This window comes from Amblyomma mixtum, chromosome 3, assembly GCF_055824585.1.
Source record: "Amblyomma mixtum isolate Tamu chromosome 3, ASM5582458v1, whole genome shotgun sequence".
Taxonomy (NCBI): domain Eukaryota; kingdom Metazoa; phylum Arthropoda; class Arachnida; order Ixodida; family Ixodidae; genus Amblyomma; species Amblyomma mixtum.
The window spans coordinates 100,112,211-100,120,808 of record NC_143014.1 but is presented as its reverse complement, the minus strand read 5'-3'; the positions used below and the strand labels follow the sequence as shown (position 1 = coordinate 100,120,808).

Genomic DNA, 8,598 nt, shown 5'->3' with positions numbered 1-8,598 from the left:
ACGCAGGGCTTTATTGTAGCGCCTTCCATTCATCCAGTGACACTTCTCTGCTATAAAGCTGTATTATTACAGATACGATACGCAGCTAAATTTATACAGTACACCCGCTTGCTCTAGGTGAACGTTCAACAAGCTGATATGCGTTTTTGTCGAGATTATGCGTGCATTCCTTGCCCACATCAAAAGCCGGCGGCCGACAGACTACAGTTGAACGAAACGTATCCCGATTCTTTTCTGCTTACAGCTTACAGGAAGCAGGCTACGAGCGTAGAAATCGCAACGACCACAGCAGAGTCAATCACCATGCAGTGTCGAGCGTCGGCGGTCATACCAGTCATACCCAAGCAACCACCGATATCCTTCGGACGGCCGACAGAGGTCTATTTCGGATGTTCTGTACGTCCGCTGAACATCCGCAAACAGCCGGTAGACGTCCGTCGGCCGTCCGAAAGGTGGCCGACGGACGTCCAGTTGAGTACGTCCATTGGCGGATCTTTCTCGAATATTCGCATATATGGTGCATGCGTGCTTTTTTCACTCCGCGCAATGCAATAAAACCAAAAACAATTTGATGCATAGCACGCATATTTTATTGTGGTTGATGATACATCAGCAGAGCAATGGGTTACATTGGGAAAATTTCTTAAATGTGACTCTTCAAATGTGGCAAGCTTGGGACACACATCCGTAATCTTCCCACCCACAGGATTTCTGAAATAAAAAAGAACGCGGCAAACATCAGTCATGTGAAACAAATGGCACAATGCAGTAGCCCAAGTAAAAACATTGGAACCAATTAACAGAAGTGTTTAATGCTGCAAGTATAACAGACAATGCACTTTAACACCTCAATAAGTATAAGGCAATAACAGCTCTCACTTTTCACACCATATTTGACAATGTATCTGTTCTTTATTTATTTTCATGAGCCTTAGGGCACTAACCTGCGCAGCACTGTACGCGACTGTGCACAAAGCCGCAAAGCTTCCGTTGCGAACCACTGCGACCTCACGTGCTTCTATGGTCTGCCTTTCGCGCGTTGTCACTCTATATAGGCACAGTGAACATAGCGATGCCTTAAAAATTAACAAGATGCGAAAACACTCCGTCCCGCAACTTTGAAGAGGAGTGGGAATTAGTCACGCGAGTTGAGGGCTCCCGCAGCTGTGTGATGTAGGCTCCCGAAAGTGTGAGAACAGCACACACTTGGGGAAGCCATCTCCTCGCGCTTACTGCTCCCACTGTCCTGTGAACGAATGTTATATGAGCATGCTGCATTGTTCTAGAAGCAAAGTTCCAAGAAGTGTACTGGATACATACCTTCGTAGGCAATCACATGTGCAACACCAAGGTCGACGCAGTACGGGATTCCGGTGTTCCAGAAGAGCTTCAGGCGCTTCCCGTATCTTTCGAATTGCTTAAGTTACATACAACTTTCGTCCACAGACCGAACAAAGCCACATTTTATAATAACAGAGCTATAAAGATCTGCGCGACAACACTACGCGACATATCAACAACAGCGCTACGGAGCCGTACTGATTGATTGGATTGGTCTGACCGCGAACTGACATCTATGATGATGGTGATAGCAGAATGCACGGGAGTTTTGATGCTTACGAATGGTTTCAATGGCAAGTTTAGCTAGCAAAACAGTGGACATATCGCGCAACTCCTCTAATTTGGAGAAGTTTTATAAATATAAAACTAGTCATTGAGTTCTTGCAAAATTCTGCAACACCTGCTTCTCCTCTTAGATAAATTTAGCTCGTTGGCGGCTCTTGCACTGCAGGTAGGAGTGGAATCGTACCAATTTACAAACGTCTTCGCGTCAAACCCTCCAACTGATGCAAATAAAACAGTATACATACACGAAAGACTCGAATTTTCTGTGAAATAAAAAACGTCCATTCTCATGGCCTGGGAAGATACTTGACCTTACATCCTTCGGACGTCCACCTCGTCTCTCATGCGGATATAAAAAAGTGGACACTGTCCGTACGTCCGGCGGATGTACGAATACGGATATCCGAAATCTGATTGTGTTCGTACGTCCGATGGACGCACGATCTCGGCAAAGGACGTTCGGATCTAGCTCGTACGTCCGACGGATATCTGTGGTTGCTTGGGTATATACTTACTGCGTAGTAAGCAAACATGCAATAATCCGAGAGTATGGCTTGTTGTTTGATAAACAACGCACGAGCAGTTTTTCCGTCCTATGTGGTGTCGACTGAAACACGTTAGATTGCGACTGCTCAACGCATGCTTTTGAGGATTTCTTGAAGCTTACACAGCACACTGTGCACCGAAGGCACACGCTCGCGTTGTCGCCGATGTATACGAGTACGAGCTTAATCAGCTGCACGTTCTGCAGTCTGCGACACGCAGCCCTCAATAACTGCAAGTCGTCGTTTTCGATACCAAGCAGCCTATTTCTACCGTACGCGTGCGTAGCAACGAGACGCAGCAGAACGCGAAGCTAGAGAGAGCATCTGCCCTCCGTGATCCGCGCGTGCTTGCCGCCGTGATTTGCCGGCAACTGGTTCCGGTGGCCGCCAGCCCACGTGACCATGATGCCTTTTCCTGTCAGAGGCGAACTTGCGGGGTTTATATTAACTCTATGCTTGCGGGCAGCCAGCGGGTTGCCGGAGCGCGGTAAATCGAAGAGGCGCACTGTTTTGTCATATGATGTCATCACGCTTGTTACTTGCGAGTTTGGCCTGTGGCGGCGATACCTGTATTTTTGTTCTTGCTCTTTTCTACGTTATAAGAGCTTGTATCGACAGAATACCTAAGTTGGCTTGTATCGACGGAATACCAGCTCCTGATTACAAAAACACCACTCATACTGACAGCAAAGCTCTTCATACAGGCGCAGTGCTTCACGCGTGTTTAGACAACGATCCATAGCCAGTCGCCCATAGCAACTGCGTGGCGTTCTGTTGACATTTTGCCGATTTCCATACGCTTTAGTGCCATACTAAAAGTAAATGCCTGTCGTCATTACTGCGTTTTCTAATCGCATGACCACATCTTACTTTTTTAACTTCTTTGACGAAGAAATGACTCGCTGAGCCGGAGCTGACGGAAGTGGGGTATCTGTTGTTTCTACCTCACGTAGCTCCTCCTAATTAAGTCGCAATGTCGCGTGTAAAACTTTCTTACGCTTCGCGGGGAAAAGCATATGATGCGCATACGCTGGATGTGATTATATAGACATGGACCCATGACGACGTTCATCATATTTTAATGAGCTGGGTACCTCGAATATACCTTTCGGCACTGCGTCTAATATTCTTGACGGCGAGAATTATGCGCCTATATACTTCCTCTTGACCGCTTTAGTGATTTGAAGTCCCAGATCACACCACCTATGTAACAAACGCAGTTACTTTGATTGTTTTTTTTTTCATAGGATGACGTGAATTTAAGGGGCGGTGACGCGCTGCTGTCGACTAGCTTTGTCGCAGTGTGAGCGAGGCGTGGTCATGGTGAGAAAACAGCGCGGACACAGGACTTAAAAGCAGGCTCATAACACAGCTAGAGCCCTTGCTGTGTACCTCTTTTGCGTCCTGTGTCCATGCTGTATTCTTAATAAGAAGGGATGAAACGGCGCGGAACATGACCTCCGAGATCACCTACTATACGCTTCGGAGGGCATGCGCGGGACAATATGGTTGTTGTAGAATTCGTGAGAGGACGCCACAAGTCGTAAGAGTCGCGACTGCCTTTCCCATTTTCAGAACCACAAACACTGCAGCCACTAATACTAACATGTGTAATTAAAATTTCAGCTAACAGGCCTGTGAATAAAAATAGCATAAGTGGCGCAAAATTGATCAGAACCGAATCATACACTCAAGCGTGGTAAAATACGAGGTCTGTTAGAAAGGTATCCGACCTTTGGCCGAAGAAAAAAACTGGCACAACTGGAGCGTTGGAAACCTAATATCTTCAAAGCAGTCTCCTTGGGACTCCATACACTTCTCCCAGCGGTGCTGCCACTGTTGGAAGTATTCCGAAAAGGGCCCTTTCGGAATGTGGTTTAGCTCAGCTGTCGTTGCAGCCATAATGTCCTCTCTTGTCTGAAATCGCGCTCCTTTCAATGGCCTCTTGATGTTGGGAAACACCCAGAAGTCGCAGGGGGCCATATCAGGAGAGTAAGGAGTCTGCTGAACTAGAGGAGTCTGGTTTTTCGCCAAAAACGTCTGAATCAATTGCGAGGAACGTGCAGGACCGTTGTCGTGATAGATGCGCGAATTTCCTGTTGACCTCAGCTCCGGTCTCTTGCGCCGCACAGCACCACGTAGGCGACGGAGGACATCCCTGCGGTACTCTTGGGTCATTGTTTGACCCTGTGGGGTGCTTACTCGTGGTGTGCCACACATCGGGAGTCAAAGAAAGCAGTCAGCATCACTTTGACGTTGCTGCGCATTTGGCAGGCCATCTTTGGTCTTGGTGACATGGAATGCTCCCACTGTGACGAATGGGATTTGGTTTCCGGGTCGTAGCCGTGCACCCAAGACTCGTCACCAGTGATTATGGTGTTGATGAAGTCGGGGTCATTTTTTGTGGAATCCAGCATGTCATGTGAAACTTCAACACGAAGCTGCTTTTGCTCCATCGGGAGCAGCTTCGGCACCAATTTCGCCGCAACTCTCTCCATGGTCAAATCTTCGGCAATAATGGAATGTGCAGAAAAATTGCTGAGGTCCACCTCTTCAGCAATTTCTCGGATAGTCACACGATGGTCCCGCATCACCACAGAGTTCACTTCGGCAATGACCTAGTCATTTCGGCATGTTGCTGGCCGACCGGAGCGTGGCTCGCTCTCCACCGATGTGCGGCCGTCTTTAAACCAGTTGTACCACTGCTTAATCTCTGTGCTGCTCATATCATCTTCATCGAAAGCCGTCTGAATATTTCGAATGATTTCTACTTAGTTGTCGCCCAGTTTCTGGCAAAATTTGCTGCAGTAGCGCTGCTCCTGTCGCTCCGCGATTTTCCTTGCAATAAAAAACCGACGAGAGCACTGGGCACTGCCTCACTCAAACACTGCTTCTCAGCGACTGACACTATCGGCAAGCGGGAAAAAATTCGTGCATGCGCACGAAGGTTCAAGGTCAGCTTATGCAAGCGCGCTTGTTTCATATCCATCAGATGTTCGCAAAAAAAAGTAAAATCGGATACCTATCTAACAGACCTCGTATGTTAATGTTGAGCTCTTGTCATTGTTACACGTTGGAACCATTAAGCATGGGCTATATATACTCAAAGATCGGATGCAACGACGTACTTCCTTAGTACATATGCTGAATCTAAACAATTGAAGAGGAATTCACCTGCGGCTGAATGACACGCAGAAGCGTGAAGCATTCCAAATGCTGAATCTAGACAATAGAAGAGGAATTCACCGGCGGCCGAATGACACGCAGAAGCGTGAAGCATTCCACATTTTTTTTTTTTACTTTTTCTTACAGGCGCAATGCTTCACGCGTGTTTAGCCAACGATCCACAGCCAGTCGCCCATAACAACTGCGTGGCGTTCTGTTGACATTTTGCCGATTTCCATACGCTTTAGTGCCATACTAAAAGTAAATGCCTTTCGTCATTACTGCGTTTTCTAATCGCATGACCACATCTTACTTATTTAACTTCTTTGACGAAGAAATGACTCGCTGAGCCGGAGCAGACGGAAGTGGGGTATCTGTTGTTTCTACCTCACGTAGCTCCCCTGAATTAAGTAGCAATGACGAGTGTAAAACTTTCTTACGCTTCGCGGGGAAAAGCATGATGCGCATACGCTGGATGTGATTATATAGACATGGACCCATGACGACGTTCATCATATTTTAATGAGCTGGGTACGTCGAATATACCTTTAGGCACTGCGTCTAATATTCTTGACGGCGAGAATTATGCGCCTATAACTTTCTCTTGACCGCTTTAGTGCTTTGAAGTCCCAGATCACACCACCTATGTAACAAACGCAGTTACCTTGATTGTTTTTTTTTCATAGGATGACGTGAATTTAAGGGGCGGTGACGTGCTGCTGTCGATTAGCACTAGGTGCCCACGGCAAAACCACAAACGAGGCAGTACAAGGGGATATGGGCTGGGCATCGTTCGAGGCGCGGGAAGCTGAGAGTAAAATACTATATGAAGAACGCCTGAGGAAATTGGACGATAACAGATGGGCAGCTAAGGTATTTAAATATTTATACAGAAAGAACGTTGACTCACAGTGGCGGAAAAGAACTAGAAAACTAACCAGTAAGTATGCCGGTCATGAGGACGGAGAAAGAAAGAGCATTAAACGACAGGTCAAAAACGCGGAAGTTAAAAATTGGATGAATTCAATGGAAAAGAAACATAGTGTAGAACTATATCGATTCTGGAAAAGGCAGATCAGGAGAGAATTTTTCTATGAGTGGGCGCGGCGAAGCGATTGGCATCATGTCGCTTACCACGAAATTCTTTTTCACAACACAGGTTCTCCTGTGTGTGATCGCCGATTCATCTACTGTCAACGGCATGTGTACATGGCCAAAGGTTTCAAGCTGCGCTGTGGACACTGCCTTTTCTGCGCATCCTCCGTTCCTGGCCAGCAAACCGGATACTGTTCTACCCGACATTCGCACATCCGTTACGTCGACACTGAACCCAGCTATAAAAGAGCCTCCACAGCAGTTCTTCGGCAGTGGGCGCGGCGAAGCGATTGGCATCATGTCGCTTACCACGAAATTCTTTTTCACAACACAGGTTCTCCTGTGTGTGATCGCCGATTCATCAACTGTCAACGGCATGTGTACATGGCCAAAGGTTTCAAGCTGCGCTGTGGACACTGCCTTTTCTGCGCATCCTCCGTTCCTGGCCAGCAAACCGGATACTGTTCTACCCGACATTCGCACATCCGTTACGTCGACACTGAACCCAGCTATAAAAGAGCCTCCACAGCAGTTCTTCGGCAGTGGGCGCGGCGAAGCGATTGGCATCATGTCGCTTACCACGAAATTCTTTTTCACAACACAGGTTCTCCTGTGTGTGATCGCCGATTCATCAACTGTCAACGGCATGTGTACATGGCCAAAGGTTTCAAGCTGCGCTGTGGACACTGCCTTTTCTGCGCATCCTCCGTTCCTGGCCAGCAAACCGGATACTGTTCTACCCGACATTCGCACATCCGTTACGTCGACACTGAACCCAGCTATAAAAGAGCCTCCACAGCAGTTCTTCGGCAGTGGGCGCGGCGAAGCGATTGGCATCATGTCGCTTACCACGAAATTCTTTTTCACAACACAGGTTCTCCTGTGTGTGATCGCCGATTCATCAACTGTCAACGGCATGTGTACATGGCCAAAGGTTTCAAGCTGCGCTGTGGACACTGCCTTTTCTGCGCATCCTCCGTTCCTGGCCAGCAAACCGGATACTGTTCTACCCGACATTCGCACATCCGTTACGTCGACACTGAACCCAGCTATAAAAGAGCCTCCACAGCAGTTCTTCGGCAGTGGGCGCGGCGAAGCGATTGGCATCATGTCGCTTACCACGAAATTCTTTTTCACAACACAGGTTAGTTGTTCCTTTTCAAAAGTTCGTTCTGGCAACGAAATTTTTCTTGTTGTTGTGCCGTGCCCACGCACTTATATGAACCTGGTGTATGAATTTTACTTCATGTGCAAAATGCTACTCTGCGGCGATGTTGAGCAAAACCCTGGACCTTCAGTCGAAGATATGTTTCAGTGTATTTTGGAAGGTCAGACTCGAATCTTTAAAGAGCTTGAATCCATTAAAACCTGTGTGTCAGAAAACGAGCAACTGTTGCGTGATGTCGATTCTCGGTTGCGTTCTTTAGATGGACAGCTGAAACAAATGCATGTAAAGTCCCCTGAGATTGCCACTTTAGAAAATTCTACCGCTTCCCTTCAGAGCATTATTACTTGGCAAAAGGACAAATTAACGGATCTTGAGGACCGCAGTCGTCGCTCTAACGTTGTTGTGTATGGCATTGATGAATCCCCGGATGAAAGTGAAGAAACACTGAGAACTAAGGTGATTTCGGATGTATTTGGTGTAAAACTGGGCGTCCAGTGCACGTCCGTCGCTCGCATTCACCGTCTTGGGCTCAGCGGAACTCGCAGACCAGTCATTGCGTACTTCCAAGATTTTAATGAAAAACAAGCCGTCTGGCGGAACGTAAGCAAGCTCAAAGGTAGCAATATATACCTGCAAAACGATTACAGCCAGCACACGCTGCGCAAACGCAAACTGCTTTGGGAAAGCTCGAAGGCAGAAAGAGATAATAAACAAAAGGTGTATCTTGTTTATGATAAGTTGAAAATTGACGGTAACCTGTTCGTTTGGGACGAAGTTAACAACACACGCGTCGCGCTTCCTTCTAGGAACGCCGTAGAGACATGACGGAATGCATCCACTGCGCCCAAAGAGTTACGGGTAGTGAACTTGAATGCACAGAGTATTGCCAATAAAGTTGACCAGCTTGAGTTTCTCATTTTGGCCCATGATCCCCACATAATGATAATTACCGAAACTTGGTTGCATGACGGCATTACTGACAGTGTTATTGTCCCCGCG

At 47.3% G+C, this 8,598-nt stretch overlaps 1 long non-coding RNA gene across 1 annotated transcript; it reads right to left on the bottom strand.

The window, feature by feature from the left end:
• Positions 1 to 567: 567 nt before the first annotated feature.
• On the bottom strand, positions 568 to 1,896 carry LOC149351144 (uncharacterized). Its single transcript, XR_016289489.1, has 2 exons — positions 1,321 to 1,896; positions 568 to 711 (listed from the first exon to the last, which is right to left on the bottom strand). It is a non-coding gene; the product is annotated as an uncharacterized LOC149351144 (long non-coding RNA).
• Positions 1,897 to 8,598: the final 6,702 nt, after the last annotated feature.